The sequence below is a fragment of the Arachis stenosperma genome, chromosome 9, assembly GCF_014773155.1.
Source record: "Arachis stenosperma cultivar V10309 chromosome 9, arast.V10309.gnm1.PFL2, whole genome shotgun sequence".
NCBI lineage: Eukaryota > Viridiplantae > Streptophyta > Magnoliopsida > Fabales > Fabaceae > Arachis > Arachis stenosperma.
In genome coordinates this window covers 102,097,962-102,121,925 of record NC_080385.1, presented here as the reverse complement: position 1 = coordinate 102,121,925, position 23,964 = coordinate 102,097,962, and the positions used below count along the sequence as shown (strand labels likewise).

Below are 23,964 nucleotides of genomic sequence, written 5' to 3'. Positions count from 1 at the left end.
ATCCGAGATGAGCAATCCGATAGTTGATTAGTTGTGCAGAAACTGTACCTGGTATTTTTTATCCGAGAGGATCATACAACTTGCCATTGAAGGAGCTATGCGTGTTTGGAGAAGAAGACAGTAGGAAAGCTGAGATTTAGATGATAGAGCATCTCCGGAACCCCAACCTGTTCCTCATTACTGACTCACAAGTATTATTTATTTCATGTTATTTACCTTTCATAAGCAAAATCATTTTTATCATTAATCTCCTGACTAAGATTTACAAGGTAACCATAGCTTGCTTCAAGCCGACAATCTTCGTAGGATCGACCCTTACTCACATAAGGTATTATTTGGACGACCCATTGCACTTGCTGGTTAGTTGTGTGAAGTTGTGAAAAGTGTGAATCACAATTTCGTGTAACAAGTTTTTGGCGCCGCTGCCGGGGATTGTTCGAGTTTGGACAATTGACGGTTAATCTTGTTACTTAAATTAGGAAAATTTTATTTTTTTGGTTTAGAGTCACTAAAATTGAGTCTTCTATTATTATTTTTTTTGTTAAAATTTTAAAGTTCTTGTTTTCTTTTTCTAGATTATTTTCGAAAATTCAAAAAAAAAAAAACAATAACCTCATAATTTAGTCTTCTGTTGAGTTTAGTTTCATGTTTTAAGTTTCGTGTCAATTGCATGTTTTTATTTTCCTTCAATTTTTCGAATTGCATGTTAGTATTTTTCTTCATATTTTCGAGTTTTATGTTTCTTGTTCTTTCTTGATCTTCAAGTTGTTCTTGTTTATTTTCCTTGTTTGATCTTTAGTTTTTCTTGTTTTGTGTTTTTCCTGTTTTTCTTGTGCATTTTCGAATTATTAGTGTCCAAAGTATAAAAAATTTTAAGTTTGGTGTCCTTTGTGTTTTTAATTCCTTAAAAATTTTCAAAAATTTGTTCTTGGTGTTCATCTTGATCTTCAAGTTGTTCTTAGTGTTCATCTTAACCTTCAAGTTGTTCTTGGTTGTTTTCTTTGTTTTGATATAAAAATTTTAAGTTTGGTGTCATTTTATTGTTTTTCTCTTTCCTCATTAAATTCAAAAATATCTTTTCTCTTTATTTTAATTGATTTTTTTTCGAAATTTACAAAAAAATTTCAGATTTTTATTTTAAAATTCTTATTTTATCTTATCTTAGTTTTAAATTTCAAAATTCAAATCTTTTTCAAAAATCATATATTTTTCAAAATCTTATCTTATCTTATTTCAAATTCAAATTTCAAAATTCAAAATTCAAAATTTAAAATTTAAAATTTAAAATTCAAATTTTAAATTTTAAATTTCAAATTTCAAAATTTAAAATTCAAAATTTAATTTTTAAATTTAAAATTTAAATTTCAAAACTTTTTAATTTAAAAACTTATCTTCTCTTACCTAACTTATCTTATCTTTTCTAATCTCAAATCTTCAAATCATATCTTTTTCAAATCTTTTCTCTTATTTATTTTCTTACAAGTATCTTTAATTTTAAGACATCTTTTTCAAAATTTCCTAACCACTTCCTCTCTCTTCATTTTTCAAAAATCCTTACCCATTATTTTTTAAATCTTTTTAATTAATTAATTATTTTAGTTTTCAATTTTCTTTTAATTTTTGAACTTATTTCCAAATTTTCACTTATTTTATTTTATTTTATTTTAATTTCAGTTTTCAAAAAATTTTTTTAAAAATTAATAAATAAAAGAATAAAACTTTTTATTTGCAATCCACATCATCTCCCTTTCTCCATCATGGACCTAAGTGGAAATGAATAGTCCAGAAGGACTATGGGGTCATATGCTAACCCCACTACTGCTGCATATGGGAGTAGTATCTGTATACCCCTCATAAGAGCCAGCAATTTTGAGCTAAACCCTCAACTCATTATCATGGTGCAGCAAAATTGCCAGTATTTCAGTCTTCCACAAGAAGAACATACTGAGTTTCTGGCACAGTTCTTACAACTTGCTGACACAGTACATGATAAGGAAGTAGATCATGATGTCTACAGATTATTACTATTTCCATTTGCTATAAAAGATCAAGCTAAGAGGTGGTTGAATAACCAACCCATAGCAAGCATAAGAACATGGAAACAGTTATCAGACAAATTCCTGAATCAATATTTCCCTCCAAAGAGGATGACACAGCTAAGGCTGGACATCCAAGACTTTAAACAAGAGGATAATAAATCTCTTTATAATGCCTGGGAGAGGTACAGAGGGATGCTAAGGAAATGCCCCTCTGAAATATTTTCAGAGTGGGTGCAGTTAGACATCTTCTACTACGGGCTTACAGAAAAGGCCCAGGTATCTCTGGACCACTCAGCTGGTGGATCTATACACATGAGAAAGGCAATTGAAGAGACTCAAGAGCTCATTGATACAGTTGCTAGAAATCAGCATCTGTACTTAAGTAGTGAGTCCTCCCTGAAAGAAGAGGCTAAAGCGGTATCCACTAAACTTAGTCCTCAAGAACAAGTTATTGAACTCAATCAGCAATTACTTATTATAACAAAATAGCTAACAGAATTTAAAGAGATGCTCCAAGACACTAAAAATGCTAACAAGAATATGGAAGCATAATTAAATCAGACAAGACAGCAGCTATCTAAATAGATAACAGAAGAATGCCAAGCTGTTCAATTAAGGAGTGGGAAGACATTGAATATATCAACTCAAGGCAGCAGAAAACCAAGAAAGGAACAACTAACAGAGGATAACCAAACCGCTACCCAAAATCCCTCTAAGGACAGTAAGAGCTCAGAGAGGAATGATTCTGGCGTTTAAACGCCAGAAAAGGGTGGACAGTTGGCTTTAAACGCCCAAAGGATGGCCAGTTCTGGCGTCCAAACGCCAGAAAAGGGTGGCAATCTGGCGTTAAACGCCCATGCAGCCCCCAATTCTGACATTCAAATGCCACTAAGGGATCAGGCACCTACAAGTGCTGATAACAACCCTTTTAGGCAGGCTTCTCCAACCACTTCTGTAGGAAGTAAACCTGCAGCAACTAAGGTTGAAGAATATAAAGCCAAGATGCCTTATCCTCAGAAACTCCGCCAAGCAGAACAGGATAAACAATTTGCCCGCTTTGCAGACTATCTTAGGACTCTTGAAATAAAGATTCCGTTTGTAGAGGCACTTGAGCAAATACCCTCTTATGCTAAGTTCATGAAAGAGATCTTAAGTCATAAGAAGGATTGGAGAGAAACTAAAAAAGTTTTCCTCACTGAAGAATGCAGTGCAGTCATTCTGGAAAGCTTACCAGAGAAGCTTAAAGATCTCGGAAGCTTTATGATACCATGCACATCAGAGGATGCTTGTACCAAGACAGCTCTGTCCGATCTTGGGGCAAGTATCAACCTAATACCTACATCCACTATCAAAAAGCTTGGTTTGACTGATGAAGTTAAACCAACCCGGATATGCCTCCAACTTGCTTATGGCTCCATTAAAATCCCATCAGGCATAATTGAGGACATGATTGTCAAGGTTGGGCCATTTGCCTTTCCTATTGACTTGGTAGTGCTGGAAATAGAGGAGCACAAGAGTGCAACTCTCATTCTAGGAAGACCCTTTCTAGCAACTGGACGAACCCTCATTGACGTCCAAAAAGGGAAGATAACCCTGAGAGTCAATGAGGATGAGTTTAAGTTGAATGCTGTCAAAACTATGCAGCATCCAGACACACCAAAAGACTGCCTGAGCACTGATATTATTGACTCCCTGGTGGAAGAGGTCAATATGACTGAGAGTCTCGAATCAGAGCTAAAGAACATTTTTAAAGATGTTCAGCTTGATCTAGAGGAACCAGAGAGAACAGAAGAACCTCTGAAAACTCCGCAGGAAGAGGATAAGCCTCCTAAACCCGAGCTCAAACCACTACCACCATCCCTGAAATATGCATTTCTGGGAGAAGATGACACTTTTTCCGTGATCATAAGCTCTGCTTTAAAGCCACAAGAAGAGAAAGCACTAATTCAGGTGCTAAGGACACACAAGACAGCTCTTGGGTGGTCCATAAGTGATCTTAAGGGCATTAGCCCAGCAAGATGCATGCACAAGATCCTATTGAAGGATGATGCTAAGCCAGTGGTTCAACCACAGAAGCGGCTAAATCCAGCCATGAAGGAGGTGGTGCAGAAAGATGTCACTAAGTTACTAGAGGCTGAGATTATTTATCCTATTTCTGATAGCTCCTGGGTGAGTCCTGTCCAAGTTGTCCCCAAGAAGGGAGGCATGACAGTGGTTCATAATGAAAAGAATGAACTGGTTTCTACAAGAACAGTTACAGGGTGGCGTATGTGTATTGACTACAGAAGACTCAATACAGCCACCAAGAAGAATCATTTTTCTTTACCATTCATAGACCAGATGCTAGAAAGACTAACAGGCCATGAATACTACTACTTTTTGGATGGCTATTCAGGTTACAACCAAATTACAGTAGATCCTCAAGACCAAGAGAAAATAGCATTCACATGTCCATCTGGAGTATTTGCCTACAGGAGGATGCCATTTGGCCTGTGTAATGCACTTGCAACCTTTCAGAGGTGCATGCTATCTATTTTCTCTGACATGGTAGAGAAATTTCTGGAAGTCTTCATTGATGACTTCTCAGTATTTGGAGACTCATTCAGCTCCTGTTTTGACCATCTAGTACTTGTTCTAAAAAGGTGCCAAGAGACTAACCTGGTTTTGAACTGAGAGAAATGTCACTTTTTGGTGACTGAAGGAATTATCCTTGGGCACAAGATTTTGAACAAGGGAATAGAGGTAGATTAAGCTAAGGTAGAGGTAATTGAAAAATTACCACCACCCGCCAATGTCAAGGGAATCCGAAGCTTTCTGGGGCATGCAGGATTCTATAGGAGGTTTATAAAGGATTTTTCAAAAATTGCAAAACCTCTGTTCAATCTGCTAGCTATTGACATGCCATTTGTCTTTGACACAGAGTGTCTGCAGGCATTTGAAACTCTGAAAGCTAAGCTGGTCACAACACCAGTCATTTCTGCACCAGACTGGATATTATCATTCGAACTAATGTGTGATGCCAGTGACCATGCCATTGGTGCAGTAATAGGACAGAGGCATAACAAGCTTCTGCACGTCATTTACTATGCTAGCCGTGTTCTGAATGATGCACAGAAGAATTACACAACCACTGAAAAATAGTTACTTGCAGTCGTTTATGCCATTGATAAGTTCAGATCTTATTTATTAGGATCAAAAGTGATTGTGTACACTGACCATGCTGCTCTAAAATATCTCCTCACAAAGCAGGATTCAAAACCCAGACTCATAAAATGGGTGTTACTTCTGCAAGAGTTTGATATAGAAATAAGAGACAAAAAGGGGACAAAGAACCAAGTAGCTGATCACTTGTCCCGAATAGAACCAGTAGCAGGAGCGTTCCTCCCTCTTACTGAGATCTCTGAAACCTTTCCGGATGAGTAACTCTTTGCCATTCAAGAAGTACCATGGTTTGCAGATGTTACAAACTATAAAGCTGTGAGATTTATATCCAAGGAGTACACTAAGCAACAAACGAAAAAATTGATTTCTGATGCAATGTATTACTTGTAAGATGAACCATATCTCTTTAAGAGGTGTGCAGATGGAATGATCCGTAGATGTGTGCCTAGAGAAGAGGCACAGAAGATCCTATGGCACTGCCATGGATCATAATATGGAGGACATTTTGGAGGTGAGCGAACAGTCACCAAGGTTCTCCAATGTGGCTTCTACTGGCCTACCCTCTATAGAGACTCTCGAGAGTTTGTACGTAACTGTGACAGTTGCCAAAGAGCTGGTAATCTGCCTCACAGTTACGCCATGCCTCAGCAAGGGATCTTAGAGATTGAGTTGTTTGATGTATGGGGTATTGACTTCATGGGGCCTTTCCCACCATCATACTCAAACACTTATATTCTGGTGGGAGTAGATTATGTATCTAAATGGGTAGAGGCAATTGCAACACCTACTAATGATACTAAGACAGTGATGAAGTTCCTCCAGAAGCATATCTTCAGCAGGTTCGGTGTCCCTAGGATACTAATCAGTGATGGAGGCACTCATTTTTGCAATAAACAACTTGACTCTACTCAGGTCTGATATGGAATTAACCATAAAGGGGCCACTCCATACCATCCACAGACAAATGGGCAGGCGAAAGTCTCAAATAGAGAACTAAAACGAATCCTGGAACGAACTATAAGTACCTGTAGAAAGGATTGGGCAAGAGGTCTGGATGATGCTCTGTGGGCATACAGAACCGCATTCAAGACTCCTATAGGGACCTCTCCATACCAGTTGGTGTATGGAAAAGCCTGTCATCTGCCAGTGGAACTAGAACACAAGGCCTACTGGGCAACCAGGTTCCTAAACCTTGATGCTAAGGTAGCTGGAGAGAAAATTACTCCAGTTGAATGAATTGGAAGAGTTCAGACTCAATGCTTTCAAAAATGCTAAAATTTACAAAGAGAAAGCAAAAAGGTGGCATGACAAGAAGCTGTCATCTAGAGTCTTCGAGGCAGGATAGAAGGTTCTGCTATTTAACTCTAGGCTCAGATTGTTCACTGGAAAATTGAAATCCCGATGGAAGGGACCATATGTGATTACAAATGTGTCACCATATGGTTATGTAGATCTTCAAGATATTGATTCTAACAAAAGGTTCATTGTTAATAGACAGAGAATCAAACATTATCTTGAAGGCAATGTTGAGAAAGAGTGCTCAAAACTGAGACTAAATTAATAGCTCAGTAAAAGTCCAGCTAAAGACAGTAAAGAAGCGCTTATTGGGAGGCAACCCAATCTTATTTATCTATGTTAATTACTTTTTCATTTCATTTTCCATTGTTAGTTTATGTTTTCTTTAGGTTGATGATCATGTGGAGACACAAAAACAGCTGCAGAATTAAAGTGAAATAAAAAACAACATCAAAAATAGCACACCCTGAAGGACAGGCTTACTGGCGTTTAGACGCCAGTAAGGATAGCAGAATGGGCGTTTAACGTCCATGCAGGCAGCATTCTCGGCGTTAAACACCAAAATGGGCAGCATTCTGGGCATTTAACGCCAGAAATGACAGCATTATGGGCGTTCAGAAAAATGCCCAGTAAAGAAGGATTCCTGGTGTTTAACGCCAGCCAGGGTATCTGGCTGGGCGTTAAACGCCCAAAGAGGTAGTCAAGTGGGCGTTAAACGCTAGAATAGATACCATTCTGGGCGTTTAACGCCAGGATGACACAAGGGAGGTAATTTTGTTTCCAATTCGATTTTTTCCAATTTTTCATGTTTTAATTCACAATGTTTTGCATCAAACATATTTTAAACGTTCATCTTTCAATTTCTATTTTCAAAAATTCATAATCTTTCCATTTCTTTTTTGTATTCTTTTAAATTCTTTTCAAATTCCATCCAAAATATTTTCAAAACTTACATATCTTTTCAAATTTTTTCAACTCTTTTTAATTTTTCTAGTATACAGTAATAAGTTTTCAAAATTAATTGCATCATTCTTCTACTCCCTTCTATCTTATTTTGCTCGAGGACGAGAAAAGCTTTTAAGTTTGGTGTGGAAAAGCTAAGCTTTTTGCTTTCCATAACCACTAAATGGCACCTAAGGCCAGAAGAACCTCTAGGAGGAGGAGCAACAAAGGCAAGGAAGAGGAAGAAGAAGCCACCATCACTAAGGTGGACCCGTTCCTTAATCTCCTTGTTTATTTTCTTTTCTGTTTTTGGTTTTTCTGCTTTATGTTTTGACTATGTTTATGTCTTCACTACATGATCATTAGTGTCTAGTGTCTACGTCTTAAAGCTATGAATGTCCATGACTCTTTCACCTTTCTTAAATGAAAAATATTTTTATTTGCAAAAGAACAAGAAGTACATGAATTTCGAATTCTATCTTAAAAATAGTTTAATTATTTTGATGTGGTGGCAATAGTTTTTGTTTTCTGAATGAATGCTTGAACGGTGCATATTTTTTATAGTGGAATTTATGAATGTTAAAATTGTTGGCTCTTGAAAGAATAATGAAAAAGGAGACATGTTATTGATAATCTGAAAAATGATAAAATTGATTCTTGAAGCAAGAAAAAGCAATGGAAAAAAAATATGAAAAAAAATGGCAAAAAATAAAAGAAAAAGAAAGAAAAAGAAAAAAAAACAAGTAGAAAAAGCCAGTAACCCTTTAAACTAAAAGGCAAGGGTAAAAAGGATCCAAGGCTTTGAGCATTAATGGATAGGAGGGCCCAAAGGAATAAAATCCTGGCCTAAGCGGCTAATCCAAGCTGTCCCTAACCATGTGCTTGTGGTGTGAAGGTGTCAAGCGAAAAGCTTGAGACTGAGCGGTTAAAGTCGTGGTCCAAAGCAAAAATAGTGTGCTTAAGAGCTCTGGACACCTCTAACTGGGGATTCTAGCAAAGCTGAGTCACAATCTGAAAAGGTTCACCCAGTTATGTGTCTGTGGCATTTATGTATCCGGTGGTAATACTGGAAAACAAAATGCTTAGGGTCACGACCAAGACTCATAAAGTAGCTGTGTTCAAGAATCAACATACTGAACTAGGAGAATCAATAACACTATCTGAATTCTGAGTTCCTATGGATCCCAATCATTCTGAACTTCATAGGATAAAATGAGATGCCAAAACTGTTCAGAAGCAAAAAGCCACTAGTCCCGCTCATCTAATTAAAACTAATCTTCATTGATGTTTTTGGAATTTATTGTATATTCTCTTCTTTTTATCCTATTTTATTTTTAGTTGCTTAGGGACAAGCAAAAATTTAAGTTTGGTGTTGTGATGAGCGGATAATTTATACCTTTTTTGGCATTGTTTTTAGGTAGTTTTTAGTATATTTTAGTTACTTTTCATTATATTTGTATTAGTTTTTATTCAAAAATCACATTTCTGGGCTTTACTATGAGTTTGTGTGTTTTTCTATAATTTCAGGTATTTTCTGGCTGAAATTGAGGGACCTGAGCAAAAATCTGATTCAGAGGCTGAGAAAGGACTGCAGATGCTGTTGGATTCTGACCCTCCTGCACTCGAAATAGATTTTCTGGAGATACAGAAGCCCAATTGGCGCGTTCTCAATTGACTTGGAAAGTAGACATCTTAGGCTTTCCAGCCATTTATAATACTTCATACTTTGCCCGAGATTTGATGGCCCAAACTGACGTTAAAAGCCAGCCAAAAACTTTCTGGCGTAAAACGCCAGAACTGGCATACTTTTCGGCGTTAAACACCATTTTGGCACCCAGGGTGGCGTTTAACTCCAATATGAGGCATATACACGTGGAAACTTGAAAGCTCAGCCCAAACACTCACCAAGTGGGCCATGAAAGTGGAATTTTGCACCATCTACACCTAGTTACTCATTTTCTGTAACCGTAAGTTACTAGTTTAGTATAATAACTACTTTTAGAGATTTATTTAGCAACTCATGATATTTGTATACTTCATATTGTATCTCTAATGGCATGAGTCTCTAAACCCCACAGGTGGGGGTGAGGAGCTATGTTGTGTCTCAGTGGATTAATGCAATTACTACTATTTTCTATTCAGTCACGCTTGATTCTATTCTAAGATACTCACTCGTACTTCAATCTGGAGAAGCTGATGATCCGTGACACTCATCATTATTCTCAATTCTATAAACGTGTGCCTGACAACCACTCCCGTTCTATCTGAGCTCAACGTAGTCATTGGGCGACAGCTTGAGTGCGTATCTCTTGGGTTTCTGATTCACGGACCGAGTCTGTGAGATCAGAACCTTTGTGGTAGAGGCTAGAACTAATTGGCAACATTCCTTTGATTCGGAAAGTCGAGGGTATTCCAAGTAGGATCCGGAAGGGGATGACTATGACGAGCTTCAAACTTGCGAATGTTGGGCACAGTGACAGTGTGCAAAAGGATAATGGTCCTATTCCGACGCTAGCGAGAACCGACAGATGATTAGTCGTGCGGTAGCTGTTCATACCCAGGATCGAGCTACCCGACCTGGGATGTTTAGCGATAGAACAACCGACCTCTTCTCAAAGAGCTCGGTCAAATTGCCAAGGAAGCCCAGTAAAGGGCCCAAATAAAGAAACACAACCCAAATCCAAAGGCAGCCCAAGCCTATAGAAATAAGGGCGGTTCCCTTGAAGATACGAGGACCCCAGTCAAAGATAAAATAAGATAAGATAAGATAAGATAAGATAACTAACTTATCTTATCTAAAAAGGTCACTCCACACCATTATAAATACGCTGGAGCACCAAGGTATAACTCATACTCTGATTCTACTAAAAACCTGCTTAATACCCTTGCTGACTTAAGCATCGGAGTCCCTTGAAGGTACCACCACCCTCCGGTGACGAAGGATCAGCACCACCTCCAAGTCCAACAAGTCTGACACAGTAGCTCCGGCCAGTGCAGAAGATCTCGTCTGAGATCGACATCCAGTTTCAGGTAACCCTCGGAACATTGGCGCCGTTGCCGGAGAACCTGGAAGTCATCCCATCATCATGGCGGACGACCATGACAACAACCATGATTCAGGTCTAGAAGATAGAACGCCACACAAAAACGCGGACACTACACCAAAAGATATCCCGCCACCTAACGGAGACAAGAATTCACCACGCCCGAGAGCCCTTGAGACGCTTCAAGATCGTTTAAAACAACTTGAGGAAGAAGCCTAACATCAGCGAGAAGCTGGGAAGGACCTACAAAGGGAGATAAGGTAATGCCGGGAATTGGAGGACAAACTCCTAAAACTCGAAGCCGATCTCAAAGTCAAAGCGACTTGATCCACTCACGAGGATAGCTCCTGCAAGAACCAAGATCGATTTACCAAGGAGATCATGAAGGCCAAAATCCCAAAAGACTTTAAGCTCCCGGATATGGCTTTATACGATGGCACGACGGATCCCAGCCATCACCTCAGTAATTTCAAGAGTCGAATGTACCTCACTGACGCCTCAGACGCAGTCCGCTGCAAAGCCTTCCCGACTACCTTAACAAAAACGGCAATTAAGTGGTTCGACAATTTACCCCCCAGGTCCATCTCAAGCTTCAACAACCTAGCCAAAAAGTTTCTAGCCAGATTTTCCATCCAGAAAGACAAAACCAAGCACGCCCCAAGTCTATTAGGAATCAAACAAGAAGATCGGAAAAATCTCCGCAGCTACATGGAAAGATTCAACAAAGCATGTCTAGACATACAATGTATGCCCACAGAACCAGCCATCATGGGCCTCATCAATGGCCTATGAGAAGGGCCTTTTAGCCAATCCATATCAAAGAAGCATCCCACCTCTCTAAATGAGGTACAAGAATGAGCCAAGAAGTATATCAACATGGAGGAAAACGCTCGACTAGGAGAGACCCCAAAATCCGGATTCTCCTACTCCTCCCAAGATAAGGACAAAGAATCCAAGAAAAAATGAGATCGACAGGGGGAAAAGATAAAAAATACCACAATTATATCCCTCTCCGGGTATCCCTTGTGGATGTCTACAGAGAAGTATGTCATACTGAAAAGATACCCCCAGCTCGACCACTCAAAAGCAAAAAAGGAGGAGAAAACCGGGCAGAGTATTGTGAATATCACCGAATCTATGGACATTCTACCAATGAATGTTTCGACTTAAAAAATATCATAGAAAAACTGGTAAGAGAAGGAAAATTAGATCGGTATTTGGCGAACCGAGCTGACGATCCCAGAAAAAGAAGAAGGGACGAAGATATCGGACAGACAGAACAACCACTTCGTACCCATGAGAGACACGTCCACATGATCCACGGAGGATTTGCGGGAGGCAGGATCTCCAAATCATCTCGCAAAAGGTATCTCAAAGAAGTGTATCATGTTGAGGGAAGAGAGGAAACACCCGACATCCCCACAATTACCTTTACCAAAGAGGACACATCTGGCATCATCCCAGGACACGACGATCCTATGGTCATCACTATCATACTAGCATACGCAAATCTCCACCGCACGCTGATAGACCAAGGCAGCTCTGCCGACATATTATTTAAAATCGCCTTCGACAAACTCGGCCTAGAAGAAATAGAACTCGGAGCATATCCGAATAGCCTATTCAGACTGGGAGACACCCCAATTCAACCACTTGGATACGTCTCACTACATACCACCTTTAGAAATGGAAACCAGTCAGGAACACTCAAAATAGACTACATCGTGGTTGACGTAAGCTCAGCCTACAATGCCTTAATAGGTCGGACAACATTGAATTAGCTCAGCGTAGTAGTCTCGACTCTACATCTATGCATGAAGTTCCCAACTACAGAAGGAATAGCTACAATAAAAGCAGACCAGAAGATGGCACGCCGCTGCTACAACGAGAGCTTAAACCTTGGAAGCAGAAGGGACAAATTCCACACAATCGAACTCGGCGGAGCTCAGAGGCGGGAAGAACTCCGCCCACAACCCAAAGGTGAAGTGGAGAAAGTCCAGATCGGAGATATCCCAGACCAAACAAACAATATCGGTACAATCCTAAAAGGAGACATAAAAGAATCACTCATACAGTTCTTGCGAGATAACGTCGACCTCTTTGCATGGAAGGCCGCAGACATGCCAGGCATAGACCCCAAGTTAATGTGCCACAAGCTAGTAGTCTACCCAAGATCTCGGCCAGTACAACAGAGGCGTAAAAAGCTCGGGCCAGAACGATTCCAAGTTATGGAAGAACAGGTACAAGCTCTACTGGAGGCAGGATTCATAGGAGAAATCACGTACCCACTATGGCTAGCTAATGTTGTCTTGGTGAAAAAATCAAATGGGTAGTGGCGGATGTGCACCGACTACACTGATCTCAACAAAGCCTGCCCAAAAGATCCTTATCCACTCCCAAGTATCGACGCTCTGGTAGATGCCTCCTCCGGGTATAAATACCTCTCGTTTATGGATGCATACTCGGGATACAATCAAATCCCGATGTATCTACCTAACCAAGAAAAAATAGCGTTCTTAACCCCAAAAGTAAACTACTGCTACATTGTCATGCCTTTTGGGCTAAAAAATGCAGGAGCTACCTATCAGAGATTAATGAATAAGATCTTCACAGATCACATCGGAAAAATCATGGAAGTATATATGGACGACATGTTAATAAAGACACAAAGCGAGAAGACACTGCTGTCCAACCTCACCCAAGTATTCGATACTATAAGAAGGCATGGCATGTGACTTAATCCTGCAAAATGCACCTTCGCAGTAGAAGCTGGCAAGTTCTTGGGTTTCATGCTCACACAAAGAGGAATCGAGGCAAATCTGGATAAATGCAGGGCCATACTCGACATGAAGAGTCCGACTTGTGTCAAGGAAGTACAACAACTCAATGGAAGGTTGGCAGCCTTGTCCAGATTTCTGGCTGGATCAGCAATAAGATCTCTCCCCTTCTATGGCACTCTAAGGAAGGGAAAGACGTTTGAATGGACAACAGAGTGCGAGCAGGCCTTCCAGGATTTCAAAATATTCCTAGGACAACCCCCTATCCTAACTCGGCCTCGGGAAGGAGAACCACTTATATTATATCTCGCAGTAGGAAGTCGGGCAGTAGCCTCAGCATTAGTACGAGAAGACGACAGTGGGTAGCAACCTGTATACTTCATCAGCAAAGCATTGCAAGGATCCGAGCTGAACTACCAAAAAATAGAAAAATTCGCCTATGCTCTCACACTAACCTCTCGACGGCTCCGTCCATATTTCCAAGCTCACATCATTAAGGTTCGGACCAACTAACCCATAAAAGGGATTTTGCAGAAAACAGATGATGGGCTGAATTCATGATGTAGGTGGAAACTGTCTCTCAACAAATTTCCTTCGGCAAGTGTACCGAATTTGTCGTCAAGTAAAAACTCACAATAGAGTGAGATCGAATCCCACAGGGATTGATTGACCAAGCAACTTTAATTAGAAGAATGTTCTAGTTGAGCGAATTCAGAATTTGGGTTGAGATTTGCAGAAAATAAAATGCGGAAATGTAAATGACAAAAAAAGTAAATGCTAGAATTAAAGGGCTGAAAGTAAATGACTAAAAGTAAATTGCAGAATTGTAAATGGGAATGGGGTGTTTGCTCATAAAAGTAAATGCAGAAATTAAAGAGAATGGGTAAGATCAGAAATGGAGAGTTCATTGGGCTTAGGAGATGTTGCAATTCTCCGGATCAAGTTCATTTTCATCTCTTCCTCAATCAATGCATTCATTGATCTCCTTGGCAATCTTAATTGATCGAATTACAATTTCTTGCAATTCAATCTCTCAAATATTGATCAATAGCCAATTCCTTGGTCAATTGCTCATGAGAAGAGATGAAGTGTGGTCACTGATTATACCACATGCATTTCCCAAATCAGGTGTTGAGAGGATTATAGTCACATATCCATCCAAACCCAATTTGGTCCAGCATGAGAAAGCATTTCTAGCTTGATCTCTTCATTCCTCTTTCAAGGTTCAGAAGAGATCCAAGTTTGAATAGCTTCTTTTCCAAGATAACTACTCAATTGGATGAAGATCGAAAGCTTTCAAGTAAAATCAAGAGAAAAGATAGAAGAAGAATAATGAAAACTAGTATTGATCCATCAAATTACAACAGAGCTCCCTAACCCAATGAAAGGGGTTTAGTTGTTCATAGCTCTTGAAAATGAAAACAAAGATGGAGAATACATCATAAAACTAGAAATTGCAAAGAAAGTAAAATACAGAGAGTAGTTCTATTTTCCAACTTCCAGAACTCCTTAAATAATTCAAAGCTACTCCTATATATACTACTCTTCTCAGCTTCTAGTTGGCTCTTCAAGTCTTGGGCCTTTGGATCTTGGGTTTGAAGCAGTTCTCTTCTTTATTTGGGCTTGGTTTTACTTGCAGAGAGATAGTGTGAAGTGGGCAGAGACTTTAGCTCAGGATGTTAGGGGTGTTAACGTTTAGTGAAAGTATGAGTTCGAGAACGTTAGTGACACTCAACATTGTCACTAACGTTCCAATGTACCCCTTTGCCTGACGTTAGAGCCCGCGTTAACTAGGCTAACGTGGCTTCTAACGTGGCCTTGCCAACCTTCGAGAACGTTAGTGACACTTAACATTGTCACTAACGTTCCAGTGTGCCCCTATGTCTCACGTTAGAGTCCCACATTAACGAAGTTAACGTGGCTTCTAACATGGCCATTCTTAGCCATCCCCAACGTTAGTGACAATGTTGAGTGTCACTAACGTTGGCTCATCATTCACTCATCAACATTAGCTTCCACGTTAACTAAGTTAACGTGGAAGTTAACGTGGCTCCTTGGGGGTTTTGTGGTTGCTTCCAACGTTAGTGACAATGTTGAGTGTCACTAACGTTGTCGACCTCCCTTGCCTCTTACGTTAGCTCCTACGTTAACCAAGTTAACGTGGGAGTTAATGTGGTACATTGCACTTTAGGCCAACGTTAGTGACAATGTTGAATGTCACTAACGTTGGCTTCCTTCCCCCTTTTAGCGTTAGAGGCCATGTTAACTAAGTTAACGTGGACTCTAACGTGGCACTTATGATCATTGGCCAATGTTAGTGATAATGTTAAGTGTCACTAACGTTGGCTCAAAGTCCCCTTCTTCACGTTAGAGTTCACATTAACTTAGTTAACGTGACTCTTAACGTGGGCAATGATGGCTTCGAGAGCGTTATTGGCAATCACTTTTCTCATTAACTTTGCAAGTTACCTCCCATTCCACGTTAGTGGTAATGTTAATTAGATTAACGTGACTGTTAAGTGGTTCTTCCTTGCTTCCTTTGGTCCTGAAATCAAGCAATAGAGTGCATCAAAGTTCTAGTCCAAGTCATGGGTAATGCAACATACAATTTGTTACTAAACTCATGCAAAATCCTCATGAAATCATGTAAAATGCACAATGTATGCTTGAATCAAGGTATGAGTGAATATCCACCCAAAACTAGCTTATTTCCTAAGGAAATGCATGAAACTACCTTAAAAACAGTAAAGAAAAGGTCAGTGAAACTGGCAAAATGCCCTGGCATCAATTCACTACCCTTCCCCAAAAATATTGATGAATCTGCTCTTGGCAAGCACACCAAAATTATCGTCAAGTATTAACCCATAGTGGAGTGGGATCGTATCCATAGAGATTAGTAGATTTGAGCAATTTTAATCAATTGGTGAATTAGTCAAGCTCAACAGAATAAGTTGTGTGTGCAGAATTATAAATGGCAGAAACATAAATGACAAAAGAAATAAAGGAAAGCAATAAAATGCAGAAATGGAAATAACAAGAATGTTAGGGGGAATGGGAGTTTGCAGAATGTAAGTAAAGCTATAAAAGAATGGGAGAGATAAGAATGGGGAATTCATTAAGATCAGGAGATATTATCTCTTTGGATTAATTCCAGCTCATATCCTCTTCAATCATGCAACTCATTGACCTCTTGGCGATCATGATTGATTGAGCCCCAATCCCTTGGTGACTCAATCTCTCATATCTTGATCAATAGCCAATTCCTTGGTCTAATTGCTCATGAAGAGAGATATGCTTGGTCCCTGATTATACCACACATCATCATATGTCCAGGTAGAAGGAGGATTATATGTTACCATATCCAAACACTAAAACCCAGATTCTACTCAAGTGTGAGAAGGGATTACTAGCATGGTTTCATGTTTCCTTTTCCAAGGTTTCCATGAAACCCATTTTGCATTCAATCTCTTTTCCAAGTTAATTGAACACTAAGCATTAAAATCGAAATTTTTTCTAGCAAATCAAAGAGAAGTTGAAGAGAAGAATAAATTCACTATCATTAATCCATCAAATACAATAGAGCTCCCTCTCTCAATGAGAGGGAATTTAGCTACTCATAGCTCAGAGAGTGGTGCACGAAATTGTGATCATCAATGGCACCATCAACATGGTACGCTCAATTGCAATCTCAACTCTTTATCACAACTTCGCACAACTAACCAGCAAGTGCACTGGGTCGTCCAAGTAATAAACCTTACGCGAGTAAGGATCGATCCCACGGAGATTGTTGGTATGAAGCAAGCTATGGTCACCTTGTAAATCTTAGTCAGGAAGATTCAAATGGTTATGGATGATATACGAATAAAGCATAAAGATAGAGATACTTATGTAATGCATGGTGAGATTTTCAGATAAGCGTATGGAGATGCTTTGTCCCTTCCGTCTCTCTGCTTTCCTACTGTCTTCATCCAATCTTTCTTACTCCTTTCCATGGCAAGCTGTATGTTGGGCATCACCGTTGTCAGTGGCTACAATCCTGTCCTCTTAGTGAAAATGTTCAACGCACCCTGTCACGGCACGGCTAATCATCTGTCGGTTCTCAATCAGGTTGGAATAGAATCCATTGATTCTTTTGCGTCTGTCACTAATGCCCAGCCTTCAGGAGTTTGAAGCTCGTCACAGTCATTCAATCATTGAATCCTACTCAGAATACCACAGACAAGGTTTAGACCTTCCGGATTCTCTTGAATGCCGCCATCAATTCTAGCTTATACCACAAAGATTCCGATTAAGGGATCCAAGAGATATCCACTCAATCTAAGGTAGAACGGAGGTGGTTGTCAGGCACACGTTCATAGGTGAGAATGATGATGAGTGTCACGGATCTTCACATTCATCAAGTTGAGGAACAAGTGATATCTTAGAACAAGAACAAGCTGAATTGAATAGAAGAACAATAGTAATTGCATTAATACTCGAGGTACAGCAGAGCTCCACACCTTAATCTATGGTGTGTAGAAACTCCACCGTTGAAAATACATAAGAACAAGGTCTAGGCATGGCCGTGAGGCCAGCCCCCATGATCTAAGAACTAGGCATCCAAAGATGATCCTGAGATCTAAAATGATCAAAAGATGAAAATACAATAGCAAAAGGTCCTATTTGTAAATAACTAGTAGCTTAGGGTTTACAAAGATAAGTAAATGACATAAAAATCCACTTCGGGGCCCACTTGGTGTGTGCTTGGGCTGAGCATTGAAGCTTTTTCGTGTAGAGACTTCTCTTGGAGTTAAACGCCAGCTTTTGTGCCAGTTCCGGCGTTTAATGCCGGGCAGTTTTGAGCTGATTTGGAACGCCGGTTTGGGCCATCAAATCTCGGGCAAAGTATAAACTATTATACATTGTTGGAAAGCCCAGGATGTCTACTTTCCAACGCAGTTGAGAGCGCGCCAATTGGGATTCTGTAGCTCCAAAAATTCCACTTTGAGTTTAGGGAGGTCAGAATCCAACAGCATCTCCAGTCCTTTTCAGCCTCTGAATCAGATTTTTGCTCAGGTCCCTCAATTTCAGCCAGAAAATACCTGAAATCACAGAAAAACACACAAACTCATAGTAAAGTCCAGAAAAGTGAATTTTAACTAAAAACTAATAAAAATATAATAAAAACTAACTAAAACATACTAATAACATACTAAAAACAATGCCAAAAAGCGTATAAATTATCCGCTCATCACAACACCAAACTTAAATTGTTGCTTGTCCCCAAGCAACTGAAAATCAAATAATATAAAAAGAAGAGAATATGCAATGAATTCCAAAAATATCTATGAAGATCAGTATTAATTAGATGAGCGGAGCTTTTAGCTTTTTGCCTCTGAATAGTTTTGGCATCTCACTCTATCCTTTGAAATTCAGAATGATTGGCTTCTATAGGAACTCAGAATCCAGATAGTGTTATTGATTCTCCTAGTTAAGTTTGATGATTCTTGAACACAGCTACTTTATGAGTCTTGGCCGTGGCCCAAAGCACTCTGTCTTCCAGTATTACCACCGGATACATACATGCCACAGACACATAATTGGGTGAACCTTTTCAGATTGTGACTCAGCTTTGCTAGAGTCCCCAATTAGAGGTGTCCAGGGTTCTTAAGCACACTCTTTTTGCCTTGGATCACAACTTCATTATTTTTTTTTCTTTTTTTTTCATTTTCTCTTTTCTCCCTTTTTTTTGAATATTCACTGCTTTTTCTTGCTTCAGAATCATTTTTATGATTTTTCAGATCCTCAGTAAAATGTCTCCTTTTTCATCATTCTTTCAAGAGCTAACATTCATGAACAACAAATTCAAAAGACATATGCACTGTTTAAGCATACATTCAGAAAACAAAAGTATTGCCACCACATCAAAATAATTAATCTGTTATAAAATTCAGAATTCATACAATTCTTCTCTTTTGCAATTAAGAACATTTTTTTATTTAAGAAAGGTGATGGATTCATAGGACATTCATAACTTTAAGGCATAGACACTAAGACACTAATGATCATAAGACACAAACATAGATAAACATAAGCATGAAAATTCGAAAAACAAGAAAATAAAGAACAAGGAAATTAAAGAACGGGTCCACCTTAGTGATGGCGGCTTGTTCTTCCTCTTGAAGATCTTATGGAGTGTTTGAGCTCCTCAATGTCTCTTCCTTGCCTTTGTTGCTCTTCTCTCATGATTCTCTGATCTTCTCTAATTTCATGGAGGAGGATGGAGTGTTCTTGGTGCTCCACCCTTAGTTGTCCCATGTTGGAACTCAATTCTCCTAGGGAGGTGTTGATTTGCTCCCAATAGTTTTGTGGAGGAAAGTGCATCCCTTGAGGCATCTCAGGGATTTCATGATGAGTGGGATCTCTTATTTGCTCCATCCTTTTCTTAGTGATGGGCTTGTCCTCATCAATGAGGATGTCTCCCTTTATGTCAACTCCAACCGAATAACAGAGGTGACAAATGAGATGAGGGAAGGCTAACTTTGCCAAGGTAGAGGACTTGTCCGCCACCTTATAAAGTTCTTGGGATATGACCTCATGAACTTCTAACTCCTCTCCAATCATGATGCTATGAATCATGATAGCCCGGTCTATAGTAACTTCGGACCGATTGCTAGTAGGAATGATTGAGCGTTGGATAAACTCCAACCATCCCCTAGCCACGGGCTTGAGGTCATGCCTTCTCAATTGAACTGGCTTCCCTCTTGAATCTCTCTTCCATTGAGCGCCCTCTTCACAAATGTCTATGAGGACTTGGTCCAACCTTTGATCAAAGTTGACCCTTCTAGTGTAAGGGTGTTCATCTCCTTGCATCATGGGCAAGTTGAATGCCAACCTTACATTTTCCGGACTAAAATCTAAGTATTTCCCCCGAACCATTGTAAGCCAATTCTTTGGGTCCGGGTTCACACTTTGATCATGATTTTTGGTGATCCATGCATTGGCATAGAACTCTTGAACCATTAAGATTCCGACTTGTTGAATGGGGTTGGTAAGAACTTCCCAACCTCTTCTTCGAATCTCATGTCGGATCTCCGGATATTCACTCTTTTTGAGTTTAAAAGGGACCTCGGGGATCACCTTCTTCATGGCCACAACTTCATAGAAGTGGTCTTGATGCACCCTTGAGATGAATCTCTCCATCTCCCATGACTCGGAGGTGGAAGCTTTTGCCTTCCCTTTCCTCTTTCTAGAGGTTTCTCCGGCCTTAGGTGCCATAAATGGTTATGGAAAAACAAAAAGCAATGCTTTTACCACACCAAACTTAGAAGTTTTGCTCGTCCTCGAGCAAAAGAAGAAAGAAGAGAGTAGAAGAAGAAGAAATAGAGGAGATGGAGATAGCTTTGTGGTTCGGCCAAGGGGGAGAAGTAGTGTTTAGGATGTGTGAGAATGAAGAGGTGAAGACGGGTTTATATAGGAGTGGAGAGGGAGTGTATGGTTCGGCCATTATGGGTGGGTTTGGGAGGGAAAGTGGTTTGAATTTGAATGGTAAGGTAGGTGTGGGTTTTATGAAGGATGGATGGGAGTGGTGAAGAGAATAGTGGGATTTGATAGGTGAGGGGTTTTTGGAGAAGAGTGGTTGAGGTGATTGGTGAATGGGTGAAGAAGAAGAGAGAGGGTGGTGGGGTAGGTGGGGATCTTGTGGGGTCCACAGATCCTGAGGTGTCAAGGAAAATTCATTCCTGCACCAAGTGGCGAGCAAAAATGCTCTTTATGCCAATTCTGGCGTTAAACGCCGGGCTGGTGCCCATTTCTGGCGTTTAACGCCAGCTTCTTGCCCTTTTCTGGCGTTTAACGCCAGTCTGGTGCCCCTTTCTGGCGTTAAACGCCCAGAATGGTGCCAGACTGGGCGTTAAACGCCCATTTGCTACCCTTACTGGCGTTTAAACGCCAGCAAGATCTTCCTCCAGGGTGTGCTGTTTTTCTTTCTATTTTTCATTCTGTTTTTGCTTTTTCAATTGATTTTTTGATTTCCCATGATCATCAACCTACAGAAAACATGAAATAACAAAGGAAAATAGATTAAATATAACATTGGGTTGCCTCCCAACAAGCGCTTCTTTAATGTCAGTAGCTTGACAGAGGGCTCTCATGGAGCCTCACAGATACTCAGAGCAATGTTGGAACCTCCCAACACCAAACTTAGAGTTTGAATGTGGGGGTTCAACACCAAACTTAGAATTTGGTTGTGGCCTCCCAACACCAAACTTAGAGTTTGACTGTGGGGGCTTTGTTTGACTCTGTTTTGAGAGAAGCTCTTCATGCTTCCTCTCCATGGTGACAAAGGGATATCCTTGAGCCTTAAACACAAAGGATTCTTCATTCACTTGAATGATCAATTCTCCTCTGTCCACATCAATCACAGCCTTTGCTGTGGCTAGGAAGGGTCTGCCAAGGATGATGGATTCATCCATGCACTTGCCAGTCTCTAGGACTATGAAATCAGCAGGGATGTAATGGTCTTCAATCTTTACCAGAACATCCTCTACAAGCCCATAAGCTTGTTTTCTTGAATTGTCTGCCATCTCTAGTGAGATTCTTGCAGCTTGCACCTCAAAGATCCTTAGCTTCTCCATTACAGAGAGAGGCATGAGGTTTATGCTTGACCCTAGGTCACACAGAGCCTTCTTAAAGGTCATGGTGCCTATGGTACAAGGTATTGAAAACTTCCCAGGATCTTGTCTCTTTTGAGGTAATTTCTGCCTAGACAAGTCATCCAGTTCTTTGGTGAGCAAAGGAGGTTCGTTCTCTCAAGTCTCATTACCAAATAACTTGTCATTTAGCTTCATGATTGCTCCAAGGTACTTAGTAACTTGCTCTTCAGTGACATATTCATCCTCTTCAGAGGAAGAATACTCATCAGAGCTCATGAATGGCAGAAGTAAATCCAATGGGATCTCTATGGTCTCAGTGTGAGCCTCAGATTCCCATGGTTCCTCATTAGGGAACTCATTGGAGGCCAGTGGATGTCCATCGAGGTCTTCCTCAGTGGCGCTCACTACCTCTTTCTCCTCTCCAAATTCGGCCATGTTGATGACCTTGCACTCTCCTTTTGGATTCTCTTCTGTATTGCTTGGAAGAGTACTAGGAGGGAGTTCAGTAACTTTCTTACTCAGCTGACCCACTTGTGCCTCCAAATTCCTAATGGAGGACCTTGTTTCAGTCATGAAACTTTGAGTGGTTTTGATTAGATCAGAGACCATGGTTGCTAAGTCAAAGTGGCTCTGCTTAGAATTCTCTGTTTGTTGCTGAGAAGATGATAGAAAAGGCTTGCCATTGCTAAAACTTTTTCTTCCACCATTATTGTTGTTGAAACCTTGTTGAGGTCTCTGTTGATCCTTCCATGAGAGATTTGGATGATTTCTCCATGAAGGATTATAGGTGTTTCCATAGGGTTCTCCCATGTAATTCACCTCTTCTATTGAAGGGTTCTCAGGATCATAAGCTTCTTCTTCAGATGAAGTGTCCTTAGTACTGTCTGGTGTAGCTTGCATTCCAGAAAAACTTTGAGAGATCATATTGACTTGCTGAGTCAATATTTTGTTCTGAGCCAATATGGCATTCAGAGTATCAATCTCAAGAACTCCTTTCTTCTGATTCGTCCCATTGTTCACAGGATTCCTTTCAGAAGTGTACATAAATTAATTATTTGCAACCATTTCAATGAGTTCTTGAGCTACTGTAGGTCTCTTCTTCAGATGAAGAGATCCTCCAGCAGAGCTATCCAATGACATCTTGGACAGTTCAGACAGACCATCATAGAAGATACCTATGATGCTCCATTCAGAAAGCATATCAGAGGGACACTTTCTGATCAATTGTTTGTATCTTTCCCAAGCTTCATAGAGGGATTCACCTTCCTTTTGTCTGAAGGTTTAGACTTTCACTCTAAGCTTACTCAATTTTTGAGGTGGAAAGAACTTTGCCAAGAAGGCATTGACTAGCTTTTCCCAAGAGTTCAGGCTTTCTTTAGGTTGTGAGTCCAACCATATCATAGCTCGGTCTCTTACAGCAAAAGGGAATAGCATAAGTCTGTAGTCTTCAGGGTCAACCCCATTGGTCTTGACAGTGTCACAGATTTACAAGAATTCAGCTAAAAATTGATGAGGATCTTCCAATGGAAGTCCATGGAACATGCAATTCTATTGCATTAGAGAAACTAATTGAGGCTTAAGCTCAAAGTTGTTTGCTCCAATGGCAGGGATAGAGATGCTTCACCCATAGAAGTCGGGAGTAGGTGCAGTAAAGTCACCCAACACCTTCCTTGCATTGTTGGCATTGTTGTTGTTTTTGGCTGCCGTGGGTTCTTCTTCTTTGAAGATTTCTGTTAGGTCCTCTACAGAGAGTTGTGCCTTAGCTTCTCTTAGTTTTCGCTTCAAGGTCCTTTCAGGTTCGGGGTCAGCCTCAACAAGAATGCTTTTATCTTTGCTCCTGCTCATATGAAAGAGAAGAGAATAAGAAAATATGGAATCCTCTATGTCACAGTATAGAGATTCCTTGAGGTGTCAGAGGAAAAGAAAAATAAAAGGAGAGGTAGAAGAATTCGAACTTATCAAAAGAGATGGAGTTCGAATTGTTCATTGAGGAGGAGTGTTAGTCCATAAATAGAAGGATGTGAGAAGAGGGGAAGAAATTTTTGAAAATAAGTAACAGATTTTAAAATCA

At 40.0% G+C, this 23,964-nt stretch overlaps 1 non-coding gene across 1 annotated transcript; it reads left to right on the top strand.

The window, feature by feature from the left end:
* The first annotated feature begins 23,087 nt into the window (after nucleotides 1-23,087).
* On the top strand, nucleotides 23,088-23,195 carry LOC130952034 (small nucleolar RNA R71). The gene has a single exon (XR_009074216.1). It is a non-coding gene; the product is annotated as a small nucleolar RNA R71 (small nucleolar RNA).
* Nucleotides 23,196-23,964: the final 769 nt, after the last annotated feature.